This window comes from Sus scrofa, chromosome 14 (assembly GCF_054392235.1).
Source record: "Sus scrofa isolate SSC_HxYL_T2T_F1_AM1 chromosome 14, Sscrofa_HxYL_maternal_Yorkshire_Landrace_v2.0, whole genome shotgun sequence".
NCBI lineage: Eukaryota > Metazoa > Chordata > Mammalia > Artiodactyla > Suidae > Sus > Sus scrofa.
The window spans coordinates 156,727,204-156,749,397 of record NC_139396.1 but is presented as its reverse complement, the minus strand read 5'-3'; the positions used below and the strand labels follow the sequence as shown (position 1 = coordinate 156,749,397).

General features: G+C 55.4%; 2 protein-coding genes and 1 long non-coding RNA gene across 6 annotated transcripts in view; 2 read left to right on the top strand and 1 right to left on the bottom strand.

The window, feature by feature from the left end:
- The window catches only part of FAM53B (family with sequence similarity 53 member B), a 117,996-nt gene that overhangs the window by 14,467 nt on the left and 81,335 nt on the right, over positions 1-22,194 (top strand). The window lies entirely within an intron of this gene.
- The window catches only part of EEF1AKMT2 (EEF1A lysine methyltransferase 2), a 72,664-nt gene that overhangs the window by 49,114 nt on the left and 1,356 nt on the right, over positions 1-22,194 (top strand). The gene's annotated exons all lie outside the window — the stretch shown is intronic.
- Positions 10,533-20,480, bottom strand: LOC146397124 (uncharacterized). Its single transcript, XR_014827140.1, has 2 exons — positions 16,011-20,480; positions 10,533-14,869 (listed from the first exon to the last, which is right to left on the bottom strand). It is a non-coding gene; the product is annotated as an uncharacterized LOC146397124 (long non-coding RNA).

The following is a 22,194-nucleotide window of genomic DNA, read 5'->3' as shown; positions in this document are numbered from 1 at the left end:
TTTTATTGGCACATAGCCATGTCCATTTTTGTACCTGTGTCTGTGGCTGCCTTTGTGCTACACCAGCAAAGCTGAGCAGTGGTCGCAGAGACCATATGGTTCACAAGCCTGAAACCCTTACTGCCCAGCCCTTTGGGGAAGAAATGGGCTGACCCCTTCCCTTGAGGATGCTCTGTACTCCAGCCCTGCGCTGGCCAGTGTGACAGCCACTCCCCACATGTCACTGTTTAAACTTCCCCCAGCTCTGTGGAGGGATAATTGACACAATGATGGTTATTTAAATTTAAAACAAGACAGGATTAAGAATTTACTTCTCCGCTTGCACTGCCAGGAGCTCAGGAGCTACATGGCTTTTCACTGTCATGCAGCACAGCGCAGATATGAAACTTAGCAACACAGAATGTTCTTTCAGGGCAGTAGACTGTGTGTGGAAAATCCAATTCGGAGAGGAGGCATTCCAGTGCAAGAAAGGACACCGCCTTTCCTGGCCCCAAACCCCAGAATCAAAGATGAGTTCGTTGGCTCGGAAGTGATGGAGAATGTGCAGTGTGACAGAGGGAGCCTGGGCCTGGAGCGAAGACGCTGCCCCCAGACCTTCTGTGTGACCGTGGACAAGCCACCCGCACTGTGCAAGCCACAGTGCCCAACCTCAAGGGACCAGTTGCTGCCTGAGGACCCCTCAGCGCTGCCGCCCTCTGGCCAGTCAGCCCAGCTCCTTTCTCCGCAGCTCCTGGCTCACCTGGGCCAGTGGCCACATCAGCTCTGCAGTGCCCGGTGCCCCCTGCATTCCCCGCCCCCCATGTGTGTGCACATGCTGGGCCCTGCGGAAATGCACAGAAGTCCAAACTTTGCTGTTTTCAGAGCCTGCTCGGCCCCGGACCATCTGGACCCCGTGGGCTGCACCACTGTGCCTCCCGTGCTGGGACGGGCCACGGATAAGGAACTACTTTATTCATTCAGGGTGGGGGCTCCCATGAAGCAGGAGGAAGGAAGGCCAGCTCCAGGCCCCTCGGCCAGCTGAGGTCCCGGGGCCTTCTCCTTTGGCTGCCGTCAGCCGCCACACTGAAGCCGTCTGCTGACCAGCTTGGGGCCGGGCTCGGCGGCCGCTCTTGTCTTGCTTGGTTCTGATGTTCCCTGAATAGGAATCTCCTCGGAAGCTAATTGGGGGCGGAGTCCTTTCGAGGTGTGGAGGATGCTCTTTGGACCGGACCTTAAATGGCTCGGGGCCGGCCCCGTCTCCCCCTCGTTGGTGGGTGCCGAGGGGCTGCGCTCGGGGAAGAGCCGGGTGTCCAGACGGGGGTAGCTGCGTTAATGAGATGCTGCGCTTTGCCAGGAGTCGGGTCCACTCCCGCTCTTGGGAACAGCTGGGCCTGTCTGTGTTGGGTTTACTCGGGTCCAGTCCGCACGACTCTCCCTGACTTAGCCAAGGGCCCGCTCCCTTTACAATCAGGATGAAGGCATTTCTAAAGTGGAGCAGCCAGTTAGCAGGAGGAGCTTCAGGACCTTGGGCGAGCGTGAGGAAGGAGAAAACCAGCTTAATTCAGTGAATTTAGCCATAAAAGAGTTGCATGAGGAGTTCTTGTTGTGGCTCAGTGGTTAAGGAAGCTGACTAGCATCCATGAGGACACAGGTTCGATCCCTGGCCTCACTCAGTGGGTTAAGGATCTGGTGTTGCCGTGAGCTGTGGTGTAGGTCACAGAGGAGGCTCGGATCGTGAGTTGCTGTGGCTGTGGTGTGGGCCAGCAGCTGTAGCTCCAGTTCAACCCCTGGCCTGGGAACCTCCATATGCTGTGGGTGCGGCCCTAAAAAGACCAAAAAAAAAAAAAAAAGGAGTTGCATGAAAGAAGTGCCTGGTAAGGAGGAAGTTGGTTTTAAGAGGATGCACACAGAGAGGTTTTTTTAAACCCCCTCTTGCTTTGAAAAGAGAAGGAATTGCCCTGGAAGCCCAGATGTGCTCTCACGTCCCGCCCTGACAGTCTGCTTGCCTCCAGCCAGCCCTTCCCAGGCTGGTCCCCTGTGTCCGCTTCTGTAGCTGGTGGAGGGCTGAGATGGCGGCAGACCCTCCACACCCAGAAAGGGGGGGGGGAGTTGCACGTGCCCCCAAATAACCCTGCTCCAGATAAGCTTCCAGTGGAAGTCATTTTTCACGGAGGGAGCTGGTGTTTGTTGAGCCCTTGCTGTGTGCCGAGCCCTGTGCCCGTATTTCATCTGATGGTCCCGTCCTCAACCGGCTGTTGGAGCATTAGCCCCGCTCTGCAGGAAGGCACTGAGCTCCAGGCTTATCCCGGAGAGTTCGGGTCCTGACAGGCCAGAGCCTGGCCTGGACCCCAGTTCATCTGCCCCAAAGCCCATCTCTCCTCAGTACCCAGGGTTTTCCCTATGGTGCACCATGCTGCCATTTGCGAGAGGAATCTTATGCGTCTGGATGGGCTCTCCACTCGCATTTTTATCATAGCCTGTGGGCAGAGAAGTAGGTTGCTCTGTGGGTTGACATTTAAGAAAACCTACTTCATGGAGCTTTCCCTTTGAAAGTGTTGTTATGGTACAAGAAGTCTTCGTTTGTCCCGGGCTGTTTTGCAAATAGAAGGCAGGAAAGCCCCCTCTCATGTCTCTATCTTGCATAGGAGTCATCACAGCAGAATCCTGTGTTCTGTGCAGGAGCTGTGATTGAGGAAGCAGCTGTTCTGTTCACGTTGACCTGACCAAAGCCAGCCGTCCGTAGGCGTCAGGGATCCAGAGTCGTCTCTTCCATCTGCGGGGTTTGCTTGCATTTGTTTAAAGTATTTGGTGTGGAAACGTTCCTTTCCCAACCCCACACCGTGGGAGAGGCCTGAAGGGAGCTCTCCTGGTGGGGGCAGGGCAGACCCCAGGCCCTCTTCTGCCCCCACAATGCCACAGCTCACCCGCTTCTCCGAGGACGTGCCTGGGAAGGCAGGCTTCTGCTGTTTGGGGCTGGAGCATGTCCTTGACGTGCTCAGGATTTCAGACAGGCTGCGCTTCTAGTCCTTTTTAGGCCCTCAGCTAACTCAGAACGAGCCAGGAGAGATGCACACGGATATTCGTGACTGTAGGGCGCTCAGACAAGCAAATCCACAGGTTTTTCGAGCCAAGATGAAAATGCAGTTGTCTAGGTGATTTCAGAGCTTGAAAGTCAGTGTCTGTTAGGCCAGAGGTTGTATACTATGGTCTGGGGGCCAGATACGGTCCTTCTGCCATGATGCTACATGCGTTTTTGCATTTCTTGATGACATTTAAAAAATGGGATTGTATGGCATCCCAGTTGTGGCTCAGCAGGTTTAGAATCCGACTAGTATCCATGAGGATGCTGGTTCCATCCCTGGCTTTGCTCGGTGGGTTAAGGATCCGACGTTGCCATGAGCTGTGGTGTAGGTCGCAGATGCGGTTCAGATCCTGCATTGCTGTGGCTGTGGTGTAGGCTGGCGGCTACAGCTCCAGTTCGACCCCTAGCCTGGGAACCTCCATATGCTGCGGGTGTGGTGCTAAAAAGACAAAAAAATGGGACTGTACAAAGTTTAGATTTTCAGTGTTTCTTGCGATAGGAGAAGATCTTTGCGGCTATCCCGAGCCCTCCCTCCTACACACCTCGCAGCGCTGGCGTCCTCTGCATGGGGCACGCTCTCTGCTGGGCATCGCCGGTCCCACCTGGCGAGCTTCTCCTGTGTATGTTCCCTGCTTGGTTCTGGAAGGCATTTGGATTTCAGCTCCCTGGGGCAGACAGAACATTCAGAGGACAGACGCAGGGTCTCTGGCCGTCCAGGTTGTATGGTGCCAGGCAGGCAGTGACGGGTGGCAGCTGCTGGTGGAAGCGCCCGGGCTCACTGTCATTCCCTCCGGCATCTGTTCCACCTGCAGGGAAACCGGGAGAGAGAAGCTGGGCTCAGAGCAGGGGCAGGTGGCGTGTCACTCAGCTCCGAGGACCCTTCAGCTCCACAAACATGGCTGCGACGCTGGGAAGCCAGTCTCAGCCCAGGGTTCATTCTGACTGCCTTGTGACGCTGAGTGACCTGGGGGCCCTTTTTGTCCCCCTTGACCCCCCCTAAAGTCACTCAGGTGCTTCACCCAATTTAACCTTCTTCATCTAAAAGTGCTTCCATGAATTTAACAGATGCAGGTGTTTTTTTTTTTTTTTTTTTTTAAACAAAGATTTAATCTCTAAATTATCTTGACAAGCAGTCTTGCTGCCACATATCAAGTAGATAACTTCTGCTGGTGGTAGGGAGTGGAAAATTTTGTAGGGTAAATGAGAACACACTCTGAGAGCCTACGAGCTTATTCTTTTCAGCAGAGACTCAATGAAGCAAATGAAAGTAAAGAAAAGAGCCCCTAAGTAGCATTTTATATTTTTTCAGGAATTGGGTTTTTCTTCTCATGTTCCTCTAAATATTTAATATCAATCACCCCTTTCAGTTCTTTGTTGTTCTACCCTTTTTTTCCTCCCCCAGGCCACATATTCTGCAAACAACCTTCTTTGTGTCTAATTCTCACGCATTTCACTACATGGTCACTTTTGGGGTTTTCAGTATCATTCTGGATTGTTTGCTGAATTTGAGACGTGTGAATCCCATTGCCTGAAAGCCCTTCTGCCCCCTGGTCTGCAGCAGAAGTGTGCCATCCTCATCTGCTCCCCCCTCCTGCCAGCCAGGCCATTCCCTGCCTGGGGTTTTGTCCCACTTCGGGTTCTGCTGGGCCAAGACTCCTGACAAGGGGCCCAGAGGCCCTGACCATGCCGGGACTGACTTGAGCGAATCCTAGGGACTGCTGGGAACTCCTTAAGGACAAGCACTGCGTCATCGTTAGATCCCCACTTGAAGTGCCGGGGGTGGGGCCCAGGCCTTCCACCCCTTTCTGACCTCTTGGCCTTTTGCAAGAGACTTGATCTTGATGGACCCGTTTTTTTCGGCTTCGAAATTGTCCTCCCAGGTATCAGGGTTCTAGGTCCCAAATCCACTCAAACACTGGTATTGAAGCCTTTGAGAGCAGCAGCATCACCCGGAGGGGTTTTTAAAATGCTGGCTGGCGCACTGTACTCACAGAGCCTCTGATCAGCCAGCGTGGAACGGAGCACGAAGTGGAGCGTGAAACTCCGAGTTCCTAACAAGTTCCCAGGCGAGGCTGTTGCTGCTGGTCCCAGGGCCACGCTTTGAAAACCACCACCCTAGAACCTCGTTGTGGAAGCGGGTTTACCTCGGTGAGGGTGCAGGTCCCAGCCAGCGACTTGAATCCTGTCCTGCTGTGAGCTGGGTCTCCCCTCTAATTGTCTCGCTGTGCTTTACATCTTATCTTCTGGGAAACGTCACCTGATGTCTAGAGGTACCGTTTTCCAGTTGCCCTGGACTGAGTGCATCCCCCCCCGCCCCCCCGAATTTGTAGGTTGAAACCTTATGCCGAAAGTGATGGTGTTAGGAGGTAGGGCCTTCGGGGGGTGACCGAGTCACGAAGTTGGAGCCTTCATGAGTGGAATTACTGCCCTTACCCCTTCCGCTGTGTGAGGACACGGCGAGAAGAAGACCATCCATGCGGAAGAGGCCATCAACTCCGAATCCGTTGACACCACGATCTTAGACCTCCCCGTCTCCAGAACTTTCTAGGGCCGCTCCCGCAGCATATGGAGGTTTCCAGGCTAGGGGTCTAATCAGAGCTGTAGCCGCCAGCCTACCCTAGAGCCACAGCAGTGTGGGGTCCGAGCCATAGCTGCGACCTCCACCACAGCTCACGGCAACGACGGATCCTTAACCCACTGAGTGAGGCCAGGGATCGAACCTGCAACCTCATGGTTCCTAGTCGGATTTGTTAACCACTGAGCCACGACGGGAACTCTGAGAAGTTAGTGTTTCTGAGCTACCCGGTTAATGGCTAGGGATCGAACCTGCAACCTCAAGTTTCCCAGTTGGATTCGTTTCCCCTGCGCCGTGATGGAAACTCTGGTGATTTTAAGTTTTGAACTTTGATTTCCCAGATAGGTTTATTTCACCCATTCTTACCAGAGGAAGGCGCCGGCTGGGCTGAGCTAACATCTGGCTGGGAGATGCTGGGTAACCCTGCTTCCTCCCAGGCACCCGTGTGTGTGTGCCCTTCATGTGCACCTGCTCTCTGGATGCTTCTCAAGACTTGCCAGGTACTGCCAGAGGCTGAAGTGCCCTTTGGCTCAGGTGTCCCAGATCCATGTCCCCATGAAGTGCTGGGAACTGGGGTGCCACCCAGGCCCAGAGTCAGCTGCCTCATCCCTTCTCTCTTTCACCTGCCAACAGATGAGGCCCAGCTCGGGCTTCGGGAGGTGAGGGAGCCCTGTTACCTTTGGGCAGCCGAGGCCCAGAGCCAGGAAGGGACATACCAGAGTCCGGACGGAGGCAGCCCGAGGCCGCCTGGATCCGAGTCGTCCGTGGTGGTTGGCGCCCTGCAAAGATCGGTTTGATCTCATTTTTTGGTTTTCAGTTGTCCAGAGTGAATCTGAAACTACCGCTTAACTCGTGTCTTAAGCTGCAGATGGACTAGCTGGGTGGAGGTGGCGGTCACCAGCTTTGCCTGGCTTTGCAGTGATCCCTGCGGTTTTGTTTTGTAAAGGAGTGTCCCCCCTTCTACACCCGCTCCTCGAAAACTGGGGGACAATAAAGCAGTCATGGCTTTAAATGAAGCGTTTCTGTGCTGTTTTTCTGACTCCGTTCCGGTTGCCCCCGGCCCTCTGCGTCCCGAGGCCCAGTCCCCCGCAGCTGAAGCACACTGGCCCTTGTGCCTTTGTGCTTTCATAGCCACGCCAACACGTGGTGAGCGCGTGCTCGGCACATGCCTTGATCACGTGTTTGTGACTCGGGCGTCTGAGATGATCGTGACATTCCCATGTGGGGCTGGACGTGGCCACTCCCCTTCCCAAGAGAGCACATAATCCCTGCATTGTCTCTTGGCCTCCTGGGGTAGCTGCACGGGTCAGAGCCGGGGCTCCTGGTCCCCTGGAGGTAGAAATGGCTGCTTTGCAGCTGTGCACCTCTACACCGCCAGTTCGTAAAGGGGCAGGTTTGGGGGGTGCTCTGTCAGGATGCCCTGAGGAAACCACCAGCCGGTGCCCCCCATGGCTCAGTGTGTTGACCTGATGTCCTGCAGGCAGAAGGGAGGGCAGGAGAGGCGTGGGGCAGACCCCCGAGAACTAGCGAGGGCCTGGGCTGGGAGGGGGGGAGCCAGCACGGCCTGAGGCTGCCCTGTGTGGCAGAGCCCCCTCCCCTCAGGGCCTTGTGTAGGGAATGGGCATCAGCCAGATACGTGCCTGCAGGGGCTGCGTCCCCCTGGGGCTGGGGAGGGACCTCAGCGTGTTCGTTAGCACCGATTGGCCTCCTCCGGGGATGTCTCGCCCTGTCTCTGCCTGTTGAACTCCTGTCTGTTCGTAGAGCCCAAGACTCATGCCACCTCCAGAACCGCCTCAGATCCATAGCTCCCCACCTGGGGTTTGGCTCCCTCCTCTCCAGGAGCATGCGTCCTGTCCTGGCATCTCTGTGGCTTGCGGTATACCTGCTTGAACACCTGGCTGTTTGTGTCAGCTTAGCTGGCTTCTTCCGCCTCTCTAACCGCAGTCCCCGGCACAGCCAGCCCCCGCCTGGGGGGGCGTGGTTTGGGACTTGGGATGGGGGCTCTGGTACGTGAGGAAGTAACAGTGGGATAAGGGGCACCGTGTGTACATAGGACTTGCCTGTTGAGGTAAAGCCCCTCAGGGAGTTTCCTTTGTGGCCCAGCAGGTTAAGAACCTGACACAGTGTCCATGAGGATATGGGTTCGATCCCTGGCCTCGCTCAGTGGGTTAAGGATCTGGCGTTGCCACAAGCTGTGATGTAGGTTGCAGGTGTGGCTCGGGTCCAGTGTTGCTGGGGCTGTGGTGTCGGCCGGCAGCTGTAGCTCCAGTTCGACCCGAGCTGGGAAACTCCATATGCCTCAGGTGTGGCAGTAAAAAAAATAAGAAAAAAAGCCCCTCATAAGATACCTCTGTTTGGCAGCACAGCGTCACACGCACAGTTGACATCTCTGGGATGATCCTGCCCCTTGACCCTCCTCACCCATCATACAAGCTGCTGGGACCTTGTTCTCAGGGGACACCAGCCCGGGGCGGGGGGTGCAGCAGAGGTCGGGATGCTGGAAGTGCCGCCTCCCAGCAAGCCCTGAGAGCAGCCAGGTGCCTGCCCTACAAGCAGAATTTGGAAGTCAAAACCTTAGGGAAGGGCCCTGGGCTGAGGTTTTTCCAGGATTGGCTGTGCCAAGAGCCGGCTGCCTGCTCGCCCGAGGAGGCTCTGAGGAGTCTGTGCGTTTCCAGGGGGTGCGTGTTTTCAGCCACAGTGATTTTGCGCCGACTGCAGGTTCTGCTTTTGCTCCGATGCTGTGGAACCCAGACAGCTTTGAGGCCAGCCCCTCTGAGGATCAGGAGGTGTAATGCTTCGAATTAGTGTCAGCAGCATGGTTTTGATAGCTGTGGGAAACCCCACCGGCAAGAGAGGGTTCAATAGCCTTTGGCATCAGCGGAGTCGCGACCTGACTTAATGTAGCGAGTGCCTTTTCTTTGCTTCAGCACACATTCCCTGAGCCGCTCTTCGTGCCAGGTCCTGGGACTGGGGACCGTGGTCGGGTTCATGCCCTCCCAAAGCTCACAGTCCGTGGAGGAGACGGACACACTGCCAGTTCATTTCATGCTCCTTTGATTTGTGCTCTGTGGTGTGGGTGAGGCCTTCCTGGAGGAGGAGACACCTGAGCTAAGAGCTGAGGGTGATTAGCTCAGCCGGAGGCTGAGGAGGCGGAGAGAGGAGCAGGGAGAAGCAGGGAGCAAGTTCTAGCCACAGGGCCCAGCACGAGCAAAGGTCTGGACACACGGAACCGCATGGGACATTTGGGAACTACAGGCAGCGTGAGTGCACGTGCAGGTGCGTGTGTGTAAATTAATTTTCAAGAAGAGGCAATTGGTACAAATTCAGCTGTGAAAGGAGTTCCCGCTGTGGCCGGGTGGGTTAAGGATCTGGCATTGCTGCAGCTGTGACCTAGGCAGTTCCTGGCCTGGGAACTTGCATATGCCATGGGTACAGCCAAAAAGAAAAAATAATAATTCAACTGTGAAAAATAACTCTTCCCTTATCCTTGTCCCTGCTACAGCTCTCCTTTCTGTAAAAGAGCTCTTGTTGCTGTTTTCTTTTTTATTTTCCCAGAGATATTCCATTCATGTGCAAACATATATAAGCCTATATGTCATTTCTATTTTAAACATTTGCATATTTTTTGCATCGATCATACCTCCAAAATTCAAAACGTGCAAAATGCTTTTCCTCAAAGAGTCTCCTCTCCCAGCGTTCTCAGCCACCCACTTCCTCTCCCTGAAGACCCCGACGCTAAATCTCTTTTGTACCCTTCCAGAGACTTCTGTATTATTTTTACATGTATTTCGTCTTGCCCAAATAGGAGCTTACTCTGTCCACGGTCTGTCTTTGCTTTTTCACTTAACACTAGACTGGAAGATGGTTTCCTGTTGGTACAGAGTGAGTTTTTTTTTATTGTTGTTGTTGTTGGTTTTTTTTTTTTTTGCTGCAACTGCAGCACCTGGAAGTTCCCAGGGACGTTGCAGCTGTGGCAACGCCGGACCCTTACCCCACTGCACCAGGCCAGAGATCAAACCTCCACAGCGGCCCAGTCCACTGCAGTCAGATCCTTAACCCACTGTGCTACAGCAGAAACTCCATATGGCATCTTAAAAAGCTGTATTTTGTCCTTTGCATGGATATCTGGGCATCTGTTTATCCTGTCCTTACTGTCAGGCAGTGAAGTTGCTTCCGATCTTAGCTGTTTGTAGGGTGCATGTTTTGTGCACACGAGCAGGACTGTCTGTAGGGCAGATTCATTTGGCATCTGAGGCGCATGCAGTCCCAGGGGAGAGCTGCCGGGATGACAGCAGGATGGCACAGAGACCTTTACCCACATTGTGTCTTGGCTGCCTCTCTCCAGGAGTTGATTTCTTCCTCTTTGTAGAAGGCAGGTAACTTTAAAATCGGGTGCTGCTGAGAGTTTGGAGGAAAAACTGTTTTATTCTGTTGCTTTCCAACAGCAGCACAGACCCCTCTGCTTAAGGGGACCCCCTGTGGGCTCAGGAAATGCCACTCATTCACTCAGGGGTGTGGTCAGCATTGCTCAGAGGGACTGTCCCTTGGGCACCTGGACCAGACTCAGACCCTCCTGCCACTCACAGTGGACAGGCGAGGCCAGACCAGGAGCTGAGAAGCAGCTTGGGGAGCGGCTTTGCCAGACCTGTCTGCTGGGGCCTAGTGGGTGTGAGTGCCCCTTCGGGGCACTTGGCGGGCTTTGTGCTTCATGAACCTCATGGCTCCAGCAAATGTTTTGTGAATTTATTGCTAATTGATGTGATCTGCACAGGAAGAGAACCCAGCAGGGGGTGGGAGAGGAAAACTCCAACCTGACTTTGCACCCACTCTGTAAACTTTACAAGGCCCGGGTGTGTTATCGCGGTATTTGTCTTTTAAAATGCACTCTGCCTCCTATTTATTTTATTTCACTTTTATTTCATTCATGCATCAGTTAATAATTTGTACTCCCTTGGGCAGAGGAAGTGATGGCCCTGTCGTCACCCTTGCAGGCACAAGGTAATCACTTGATGAGCACTTGTTGAGTGAATGAGCACAGCTCTGGTCCCATCAGACTTTGCGGGAAGGACAGCCTGCTGGTGACCATTCACCGAGAGCGCCTGGAACTTGGTTTTGGTGTCCAAATGCTGCCCTTTGACCTCTGTTAATGTTCATCCATCCTGATCTTATCCCCTTATTTAGTCTTTATTTGTTTGTTTGCATATTTTTTTCTTTTTAGGGCCGCACCTGCAGAATATGGAGGTTCCCAGGCTAAGTAGGGGATAAGTTGGAGCCGCAGCTGCCAGCCTACGCCACAGCCACAGCAACGCATCTGCGACCTACACCGCAGCTCAGGGCAATGTCAGATCCTTCACCCACTGGGCGAGGCCAGGGGTGGAACCTGTATCCTCATGGAGACACGTCCTTAACCCTTGGGGCCGCAGTGGGAACTCTGGTCTGAGAGCTTTTTTTAAAAAAAAACCTTTGTTGTTATTTTTACCTCTGAGAACACTGATATCTGATGCCCACCTCCCCGGCTTGCTTCTGGCCAAGGAGGCTGGTGGTACCCATTCCATGTGTAGCTTCCTGCTCTTGTGCACGTGGTAACTCTTCCAGGCCAACTTCCTGGCCAGCGCGAAGCCCCTTCCCCTTGCGGTGAAGGCTAGCCCGCTGGTGGGATTGGGGGGTGCCCCGAGGCCTGGCTGCAGAGTGTTACTGCTTGGTGCAGTGAGCTTCCCGAGGGCAAGATAAGCCTGCACCAGAACCTGGTTCTGCTGGCTCCACTAGGGGTCAATGACAGTAACCTGACAACTAGGGCAGCTGCTGGCACATTCGGGGAGTGTCGTGGACAAACAGTGCACGACCTGCCTCTTCTTCCGGGGCCGCGCTGTCTCTGATGAGGAAGATGAGCTGCCTACCCTGGAAAGCCGGGTTAACTCCGTCAGGCTCTTTGAGTCTCCCTTAGAGCTGTCATGGAAGGTTCTGGAAGAGTCAGCAGGGCTTGAGTCTGGTTGGCTATGTCATTTCCTTTCTGAGCCCCTGGAGGCTTTGCTCTGAATACGGCTGGGCCGTCCTTCCCGAGTGCGGGAAGGAAGTGGGGACAGCTTTGCAAAGGAGGGGCCCCGCCAGAAAGTAAAGCATTAGCTCAAGACCCAGTTGGCAGCGGCTCCCCCAGGCTTCTTCCAGTTCATTCGGCGACCAACTCCAAGTAATTCAGGGCAGAATCCCTGGGCTTTGCTTTGAATTGGGAGCTCAGGGAAGCCCTTCTGACTGCAGCCCCTTTGTCCTGAGGATTCAGCAGCCCGGTGCTGCTGTGGCTCTTCTGCAGGCAGGTGGCTGCTGTCACACGCGGTGACTGTGCTGCAGCTCGTGTCAGAGCCGTCTTGGAGTTTGTCCCGCTCTTCATAAGCCCCCTGGGAAGAACCGGGGAGGCGGCTTGGGGAATGTGAGAGAGAGGTGCCGCGGAGTCGGGGTGTGCCTGTCGCTACGTCGGCCCTCTCCTGCCGCCGGGCCTCTCTAAGGGTTTTGTTTTGGCCGGTGACGACGTTCGTGCCCGTGCAGCCGAGCTGGCGGTGTGAACGGGGTTGGGGGAGAGGGCGGAAGCCTCGGTGTAGATCGGTTAACCCCGGCTGATTAATTTCTAGCCCGGCCCCTGTCAAATCAGTTGGTAGATGTGACTCGGACGGATCAGGGGGTGAAGCCCTGGTCTGTGAGAGGAGGCCAGGCTGTGACCTCTGAGAGGGTGGCAGATGAGCAGCCTGGTTCTCACGTCCCCAACAGGGCTAATAGCGCTCCTGGTCCCTCCCGCGGCACCTCCAGTGTTCCAGGGTGAGGCCTGCGCTGCCGTGTTGGGCCACCTGCCCCCAGATCCCCGAGGTAAAGAGACGGCTGCCCTCCCAGCTGTGTCCCCAGTGCCAGCTGCTGAGAGATTGCGCTGGTCCTGTGCGCTGGCCTGGGGGCTCTGTGGGAGCAGGGCTGGAGCGTGGCTGGACCGGGCGGGACAGTATTGCTTCTCCCCACACAAGGAGTTTCTGGGCCACGCTGGCATGAAAGCCTGTGTGTGGCCTGGGCTGGGGCTGGATCGCCCTGCAGCGGGGAGAGAATGTCGCTGTCCGTGGGCCCTAAGGGTCCCTAAACGTCCTGGAAAGGAAGGGGATACTCTTGTGGTGGGAGGTCGGAGTCGAAGGTGTGCAGACTGCGACTAAGCGCCTGGCCTTGCAAGAAACTCCTCAGTTCCAAAGGGTGTTCATGTCCCTGCAAGACGCCGCAAGGTGGCCCTGCGCCCTTAAGGCCTGAGCTTGGAAAATGCACGTGTGCCAACACCCCCGTTTGCACCCATAGAAGGAAAGGGGGGGGCCACCCAGGCGTTACCTGTCCCGAGAGGACGTGGGCACGTGTGCCTGTCCCCCACTCGGCCGCATGGAAGGTCATAGCTGAGGCTCGGGGTGGCTCAGGATGGCGGCCGGGGAGAATTTGGCCTTTGCTCTTGTCCGGTGTCCTGGGACCTGGAACGCTACAGGTCAGGCCTGAGTGGGACTGGGAGGCGTCATCTGCCCGTCCTCTCCCGGCCCCCACGGCACCTTCAGATCTTTGCTCAGTCTGGCGCTCACTGGGGTTCCCACGGCAGGTCCCAGGTGAGGGATCTGAGGCTCAGCGAGGCCGCACCGTCTGGCTGAAGCACACGGGTGGCCGTGCGGCCCATGGATACTCGCGAGGCAAAGGCAGAGCCCATCTGGCCCAGCCTTTCCCTGTCAGGTGAGGAGCTGAGGCCAGGAAGGGGAAGTGACTTGGCAAACGGGCCAGGGCTGCTCGGTGGCAGGGCCGGGTCTCCTGCTTCCTGAGATCCAGTCTTCACAGGCTGCACTCCTTCTTGTTCGGGCTTCTCCATTTTTCTTTTTGTTTAATGTATGTATGTATTTATTTTTTTAGCCCTTCTCATTTGGTTTTTAATCCTCCTGGTTGGTTAAATTCGCTGGATCCGTAACGAGGTCTGTGCGAGGAGTAGGTCAGGGTCGCCTTAGGCTAAGTGGCTTAACGTCGCAGTAGTTTATCTTGGGGCCCTGGGGTGCCTCACCTGCTCTGTTCTCTGGTCTGGAGGAGAAGGCAGTGTCTAGTCTGTGCTCGTTCAGTAAGTGATGCTTCTTCTCCCCCCACCCCACCCCGCTCAGCTTTCATTTCCTTCCTTTTGAGTTCGCACAGCAGGTTCTAGTCCGTGGGCCTCTTCTCTCGTGGGTTTGGAGGGGGGATGGCTGGAGTGGTAGCAGGAGTTGCAGGCGCCGGTGGGAAAGGCGCCATCAGCTACGTCTCACTGATGAATGAGCTCTCGACAGGTCAGGCGTGCCGCTGGCTTCAGTTTCAAGAAGCAGCACAGGCTGTCTCGTTCCCAGGTTCAGATTTGTTTTGGCTCTGGGTCTCAACACTTTCGTGTCCCCGAATAATGCCCTTCCTCCTCCTCCTCTCGAAATGTCACTTGCTTAAAAAGCCCCAGAAAATCCCCCTGCGGCTGTGAGAGTGACTGTGTCGAGTCCCGGAGAACAGAGTCCCACTTTGGTTCAACAGCTCATCCTACTGTTTTGTTTTGCTTTGCTTTCCCTCCGTTAGGACGGCTTCCAAAAGGGAGCCCCGGCCGCTGTGTCCAGCCCAGGGTTCGAGAGTGGGTCCCTTTCTAGCCGGTAAGGGGACCACCCGTCCTTCCCTGAGCAGGGGCCTTCCGTGGCCTTTGATCGCCTGAAGGCCTTGTTCAGGAGATGTGTATTCATCCCAGTAATTGAAAGACACACCTTAGTCTGGGGCCAGGGGCAGAGGTGGGGCGGGCGTGCCCTCTAAGGATAGCAGGTGCTTTATTCTCGCAGCAAGAAAGTGTTACGTCCCTCACCACGTCTGCGTGTGGTTTAGCCTGGTCGTACTGCCTCTCTGGGCCTAGCCCCTCACCTGTCACAGGCAAGAGGGCACTCAGGGGAGCATGAGGCTCAATAATGGATCTCGGGTAGTTCCCGTCATGGCGCAGCGGAAACAAATCTGACCAGGAACCATGAGGTTTCGGGTTTGATCCCTGGCCTCGATCAGTGGGTTAAGGATCTTGCATTGCCATGAGCTGTGCTGCAGGCCGGCACCTGTAGCTCTGATTAGACCCCTGGCCTGGGAACTTCCATATGCTGCACTTAAGGGTGCAGCCCCCCCCCAAAAAAAAGAAAAAAAAAAGAAAAAAAGAAAAAATGGAGTTTCTGTTGTGGCTTAGCAGGTTATGAATCCAGCTGACTAATCTGACTAGCATCCATGAGGATGTGGGTTCAATCCCTGGCCTCGCTCAGTGGGTTAAGGATCTCGAGTTGCCATGAGCTGAGGTGTAGGTCACAGATGTGGCTCGAAGCCTGCATTGCTATGGATGTGGCATAAGCCAGCAGCTACAGCTCTGATTTGACCTCTAGCTTGGGAAACTCCATATGCCACAGGTGTGGCCCTAAAAAGCAAAAATAGTAATAATAATAATAAAATAAAAAATGAAAGAAAATAACGGACCTGATGGTCCAGCAGCTCCTTCTCCCAGTGAGGGGCTTGGAGGGTTTCCAGGCATGTCCCCGCCCAGCAGCTCGTGCTGTAGCTGTGGAGACGTGAGCATTTTTAGCAGTTTGCAAGCACTTAGTACAGGCCTGCTGACCGCCTGAAACTGCTCACCTGAGGACCTGGTGCCCCCTGGCACCTCCTCAGGTGCCCCCCTCACAGACTTTACCTCCTTAACTTGCCACTCGAGGGCAGAACAAGGGTCACTTCCTGGTAGCACAAAGTTGAGCGAAGCCGTTCGGCTCACCCAGGGTGCCACAGCCTCATCTGGAGCTGAGCTGGGCGTGGAAGTGTGACTTCTGGCTCTGAGACCAGTGCTTGTCCCCAGATGTGTTATTGATCAGACACTGATCGGGTTCCTGCCGTGGCAGGTTCTGGGCTGAGACCAGAGGAGGCCTGTGGAGGGGAGGGCTCCCCGTGCACACCCCGGAAATGGACTTGGAGAGAAGAGCAGGGTGGGCTGTGGGGGAGGGGCAGCAGGAGGCAGAGGCCCAGGGAGGTGGGGGGCCGAGGGACACAGACGCTGGCTGATGTGGCAGGGAGCCTGCATCACCCCCTGGGCTCCCCGGAGGGCCCTTCGCCTCTGCATGGCACCCGGCACGGCTTCCCGTCCGTGCGGTTAGGGCTGGGAAGCACTGCCTTTATTTATTTATTTATTTATTTATTTTTGGTCTTTTTGCCATTTCTTGGGCCGCTCCCATGGCATATGGAGGTTCTCAGGGCTAGGGGTCAAACCGGAGCCGTAGCTGCTCTGGCCTACCACAGCAACACGGGATCCAAACCGCGCCTACAACCTGCACCACAGCCCACAGCCTCGCCGGATCCCCAGCCCACTGAGCAAGGCCAGGGATCGAACCCGCAACCTCATGGTTCCAGTTAATCACTGCGTCACGACAGGAACTCCAGCACTGCCTTTGTATGTCACCCCTACCCTCTCCAGACACCCTCTTGCCCCCACCCCTCACCTGCGAGGAACCACTAGTGCCGGGTCATCATTAAGTCCAGGAGCTTGAGGTGTGGTCCAGAGCACCTTAGGAAGACCTTGTAGAGAAGGCGTGTCTTGCCAAACCTAGCGTCGGTGCTTCAGCGTTTTGGTCGGTTTAACTGAGAAATCAAATACCGGAGAATTATGACAAAATTTACAGATCCCCGAGTAGAAGCATTATTGGTTAAGACAAAGACTTTGGAATTCAGCAGATGTGGCATGAGTCTTTGTTTTACCCTTCACAGCTGGGGGCCTGGAGCCTGGGCCTCAGCTTGTCCCTCTATAAAATGGAATAACAGCTGTACCCACTTGCAGGGTATACAGGATGAAGTAAGCCTGGGGCTGGCGCTGCTGCTATGGCCGTTCTGATTTTATTCATGCCCTGTCAAAAGATGTAGGCGTTCCCGTTGCGGCTCAGCCAGCTGGGGACCCGACGTTGTCTCTGGGGATTCCGGTTTGATCCCTGGCCCCGCTCAGCAGGTTGGGGATCCAGCGTTGCTGCGAGCTGCTGTGTGGATCCCAGGTATGGCTCAGATCCATTGTTGCTGCGGCTGCAGCTCCAGTTTGACCCCCTGGTCCGGGGGCTTTTGTGTGCTGCAGGTGTGGCCGTAGAGAAGTAAAGAAGATAAACTCCTATCATCCATTATTTCTGCAAATACAGACCAAGAGGATACCAGGAACGTGGCAACAATTTTTTTCTGGATGCTGCCTCAATTGTGGCGTTTCCTTACATCAGCGAAGTTGGCTGTTGAGCAGATGTCCTGTGTTCAAGTACTGGCTGCAGGGGTTTCCTCCGTCTCTGCTTTTCTGTCGGGGCAGGGCCCGCGGTGAAGGCGTAGCTGTCTTTCATCGGGTGTCTGTCAGTAGGCCCTGAAGCCTTGGGACCCTGGGCTGAGGAAGGCAGTTTAATGTCCCGCCGCCGCTGTCTGGGAAACACATTCTCCGGGCGCGTCCTCTTAGGGAAACCCCAGACCCCCTCTCGCCAGTATCAGCGCGGTCTGGGCAAGTACGGGCTCTGGATAAAGTTCCGAGGCAGCTCCTAACCCTCATTCTTTACACTCGCAGGACTTAGCTCACAAACAGCAAGCCAGAGGCATCCTCGGCAGATTAAATTCCCTTCGCTGGGCAGAGAGGAGCCTTGAGTGCCAACCCCTGGCCTCATCTCTCCCCTGCACCCTCTTTGGCTTTGTCACAGGATTTGGCAGAAGGCAGCGGGACCCACTGCAAGATGTGCTTCCCCAAAGTTCACGCCTCTGCTTCTAGATCCTGCCCTCAGATTGCTGTGGTCACGCCGGCAGCTGAAGTTAGGAACGTTTGAAAGGGCATGCGGCCTCCCCGGGGACCTTGTAGCATTGCCGGCTCCCTCCCACTTCCTTGGCTTAATGCGAGGGGGAAATGGAAGCTCGGGGAGGAATGACTTGCTCGAGCCATCAGGAAAATCACAGTCAGCGGCCAAGGTCGTGTTTAGGTTTTCCTCTGAGTCCTGTGTTTGGGGTGGTGAGATATTCTTCTGCTATAAAACTAACTTGCACAAGTAGTAAACACAGGATAAGGATATTAAAAGAAGGAAACGTTTAATTGTCTGGGTGGTTTCCAGCGTGGTCAGATTCTTTTTAAGGGATAGCGCTTCAACGTGCATTGCAGAAGCATGTGGTAACCCCCTGTAATCTTCTTTAGAGTTGTGTAGAATTTTCGAGTTTACAAAAGGTCTTTGCATATAGAAAGTCCCTTAGTGGGCCACGCAGGAGTCCCATTTGCCAGAAGCTGTGCGTCTCGACCAGGGTGGTATCAGACAGCTGGGCTCAAGGGTTGCAGAACAGTGAAAGCAACTCGGAGACTGCAGAACAAAAGCAAGAGACTTTCCAGCTGGGAAGGATTCCGGGGAGAAAGGAACCTGTACCCTGTCCCTCGCAGAATCCTGAGGCGGTGGACCCGGATTCAGATCTTGCTCCCTGGGGCAAATGCTTGATTTATTTTCTTGGAGCCTCAGTCTCCTCATCTGGGAAATGGGAATACTCCTGACTGCAAGGTCCATTCATGTGAATTCGGGAGATGAAACGAGAAGAGCCCAGACCTTAGCTGGTGCTCAGGAAGATGGGAGCTCGGGTGTGAGAGGGCGCAAGGGGGTGGAGGTCCCCCTTGGGGGGCCGGGGCCTCTTTCTGGCTGTGGGCAGTGTCCCTTGGCGTCGATCGTCTGCGAGTCCCCTCCCACCTGCAGGCCTGGCTCTGGGCTCAGTGCTGCGCTGTCCTGGGGTAGACGCCTGCGGCGGGGGGGCAGGGGCGGGGCTTGGGCCGAAGGCAGGGCCCTCTGCCACCATGTCTGCACCCTGGGGACGTGAGGGTGGTGGGAGAATTGGAGTCACTGGTCAGTAGAAGGTCTGACTTTGCCCTTTGCTTTCCTGATGGGAAGCCAGGGGAAGGTGAGTCACTGTGTGAAGGCTCCTGGGGTGGCAGCCAGACTGAGCGGGTCCCTTGAGTTGGCTGATCACCTGCGGAGGGGAGAGCCCTGCGAGCCCTCCTCTGGCAGAAGCGGGGGAGGGTGCAGGTGTGCGGGAAGGTGGGGTGCCAGGCCCCTTGTCTACTGTGAGTGCTGATTGGGAAGTAAATACAGGGCCAGAGAAGTGACCAGACGGGGTTTCCCAGACCAGGGGGACTGCAGATGTGCCAGGATGATGTCAGCAGACGCGCTGACCACAGCGGCTGCTTGTGCCCAGGGGAGCGGGCACCAAGGTCTGGCACCTTCTCTGGGCTGTGCCCTTTTGGTTTTTGGTTTTTGTCTTTTTCGGGCTGCGCCTGCAGCATATGGAAGTTCCCAGGCCAGGGGTCAAGTCAGAGCTGCAGATCCCAGCCGCGTCTGACCACGTCACTGTTAACTGACATGTAGCTGTAAGAAGTAATAGAAGTCCTGGGTCCCACGTACTGTTTCCCCAACAGGAACATGCTGCAAAGCTATAGTGCACATCACAAGCAGGAAACTGACACTGATGCTGGGGAGACAGCGTTTCGTCCGTCCGCGCAGGGATCCCTCCTGCTGCCTCTTCATGACCACACCCGCCTCCCTCCGGCTCCCACGTCTCAAACCCCTCTGTGTATATACTTTTTCCATTTCAAGAATGTTATGTAAGTGGAATCATGCAGTGTTAACCTGTGGGGATTGGGATTTTTCATGGAACATAATTCCCTGGAGATCCGTCCACGCCGATATCAGTAAGTTCGTCACTTTTCGGTGCCGTGTGTGGGTTTCATGGTTTGCCTCTTCCGCAGTTTGTTTAGCGAGTCACCCGTTGAAGGACATCGGGGTTGTTTCCTGCTTTGGGCTGTTATGAATAAAGCTGTCATGAACATTCGTGTGCGGGTTTTTGTGTGAACGTTAAGCTTGCCTTTCTCTGGGATGAATGCCAAGGAGCGCGCTGGCTGGGCGGCATGGTGGTTGCTCGACGGGACTTTGAAGGATGCGTTTGGGATGGAGAGGCGGGTGGGGTGGGGGCCACGCAGCAGGTGGGCTGTGGTGGGAAGCACCAGGGTGAGTTGCTTCATCTGTCTGTAAAGTGTTACAAGTTACACCTGTCATGTAACTGATGTGTTTAAAGCCCCGGGTTCACAGTAGGTGCTCGGTAGTTGAAGCTGCTCTTAATGTGGGTTAAGAGGTGACCCACCCCAGGCCAGGGTTGGGTCTGTGCCCCGAGGTGGCCTCAGGAGGCCTTTGCCTTGCCACCTTTGGGCTCTGGGGCACCTCTTGTTTACCTTGGTCTGAGCTATGTACCCAGTAGGTCTCTCAAAGCCCTACTTGCTGGCTGCTCCCTGGTGCCGCTCTCAGACTGGGCTTTGAGTCTCCATGGGCCCTGGCTTTCCCCAGGGAGCTTGGCCAGGCCCATGCTACAGATCAGAGGAATCCCAAGGAATTCCAGATCGTGCCAGGCTCTGCTGGTCTGGATTTGCCTCACAGGGTCTGAGAATGTGCTCCAGATCATTTCAGATGTTGCTACGATTTAGCCTAATTCCGGAAACGTGTGGCCCTCTCACTATACTCAAGGCGCAGTGCTGGGGAGTTCCCGTTGTGGCTCAGTGGCAAGGAACCCGAATAGTATCCATGAGGACGCAGGTTCCATCCCTGGCCTCACTCAGAGGGTTAAGGATCCAGTGTTGTCGTGAGCTGTGGTGTAGGTTGCAGACGTGGCTCGGATCTGGCGTGGCTGTGGCTGTGGCGTAGACCAGCAGCTGCAGCTCCGATTTGACCCCTAGCCTGGGAATTTCCATATGCTGCAGGTACAGCCCTAAAACAAAAAGAAAAGAAAGAAAGAAAGGAAAGAAAAGAAAAGAAAAGAAAAGAAGGCACAGTGCAGGGTGTTGCAGAGTGTTTAGGAAGAATCACTTGGAACAGATCAACTCAGCCAACTTCCAGCCCCCTGGGGAGCCTCCTACGGCCTCGTGGTAATGTCCCTTCTGTCTGGCATTCAGAGCCTTCCCTCTGGTGTGGATCTGTCTTTCAGCCCCTTATCCTCCTGCTCCTCTCTCTCCACATACCCAAAGCGCCCACCACCAGTGTGCCCACCGTCTCCCACCACCCACACGGGCCAGGCCACCAGAAGTTTCCCTCTTCCCAAGTGCCTCCTCCCTTCCTGTTGAAATCTTGCCTCTTTTCTTTTTAATTAAAATGGTGTTCTATGCACTGGACGAAACAGCACGTGCGTGTGTAAGGCTGTGCCGTCAAAGTACCGTCTCCCACTCCAGGACCACGTGGTCGTGGGACCACACTGCGCTCTGCTTCTCGCTATTTTCATTCTTGCTGTTTTCGTTTCTCTTGGAGAGTTTGTCATATCTGTGCCGTTAGAATTGATGCGTTAAGGCTGTGATGAAGGTGACATGGCATTTGTTGACATGGCTGCACCATGATTTCTGTAAGCAGCCGCCTGCTCCTGGCCATCGAGGTTGTCCCCCACTCCTGGGCTCTTACGGGCAGTGCTGGTGTCGCTGGCCCCCCGAGCGGAGGGGTCTGTTTCCCACTCAGCCCCAGCACCCCCTCCTCCTGTCTGCCTTCGGCGCCGTGGTGCCTGCGTGCATGGTACTCCCTTCCCGTGACTCCTGGGGGCAGAGAGTCGTATTGCCCTGGCCTTTTGTAGGGGCTCCGGGCGGGGGCAGAGCTGTAAGGAGCCAGGACGCCTGCCCCACCTCCGCTGACCAGCTTCGTGCTTGGTGCCCAGCGGCTGCCTCGGATGGGCTAACGTGTTTCCATGGCGATAGACTTCCACAGCATCCTTCTTCCTGGCCGCCTACTGTTTCACCAGAGGGAGGGGCTGTGATCGAGCCAGTTCCCTCCTGGTGGACTCTAGCTTTGAAGTTTTGATGGGCTTTCCCTTTAAAAGACATGTTGACAGGGCAGATGCTTGGGTGTCCAAGGCCGAGAAAGGGTCGGGACCCACAGTCTCTCTCCCCCATGAAACTAGGGACAGGAGCTAGTGTTTATGGAGCGGTTCTTCAAACGAGCGAGGGCTTCTCACTGAGCAAAGGGCTGGAGCTCTGTTTTCTTATGAGACAGTCGTCCTATTAGGCAAGCCTGTTGTCCCTATTCTATGACAAAGGAAACCAAGGCTCAAAAGTAAGTGACTTGGCAAGCAGGTCACCCAGACAATACATTCCAGAGCAGGGGTTCCAACTCAGGTGCCCTCGACTTGGGACCTGAGTTTGTAACCACCGAACCCTCCTGCCTTGTTGGGGAGGAGAGAGGGGGGAGGGCAGGGTACCCCCAGCCTTGGGGACAATGGGTGGGCTGCCCAGAACCAAATCGGGGTTGCACCCAGAGAGAAGGCGGCTGCCATCAGGCCTCGCCCCCGTCCCAGTGGCACAAAGGGTCCCTTTGAGGGGAGAGTCCGGCCACTCCCCGACTCACACGGCCCAGCCCGCTCCCAAGCCCAGCGTCCAGGGGGCTGGCAGGCATTCCTGGCTTGGCTATCTGGCCAGGCTTGGAGGAGCAATCTGAAATTCTTTGCCTTTGGTCCGAACGTGTCACCTCTAGATTGGCACGTGGCTCTGAAA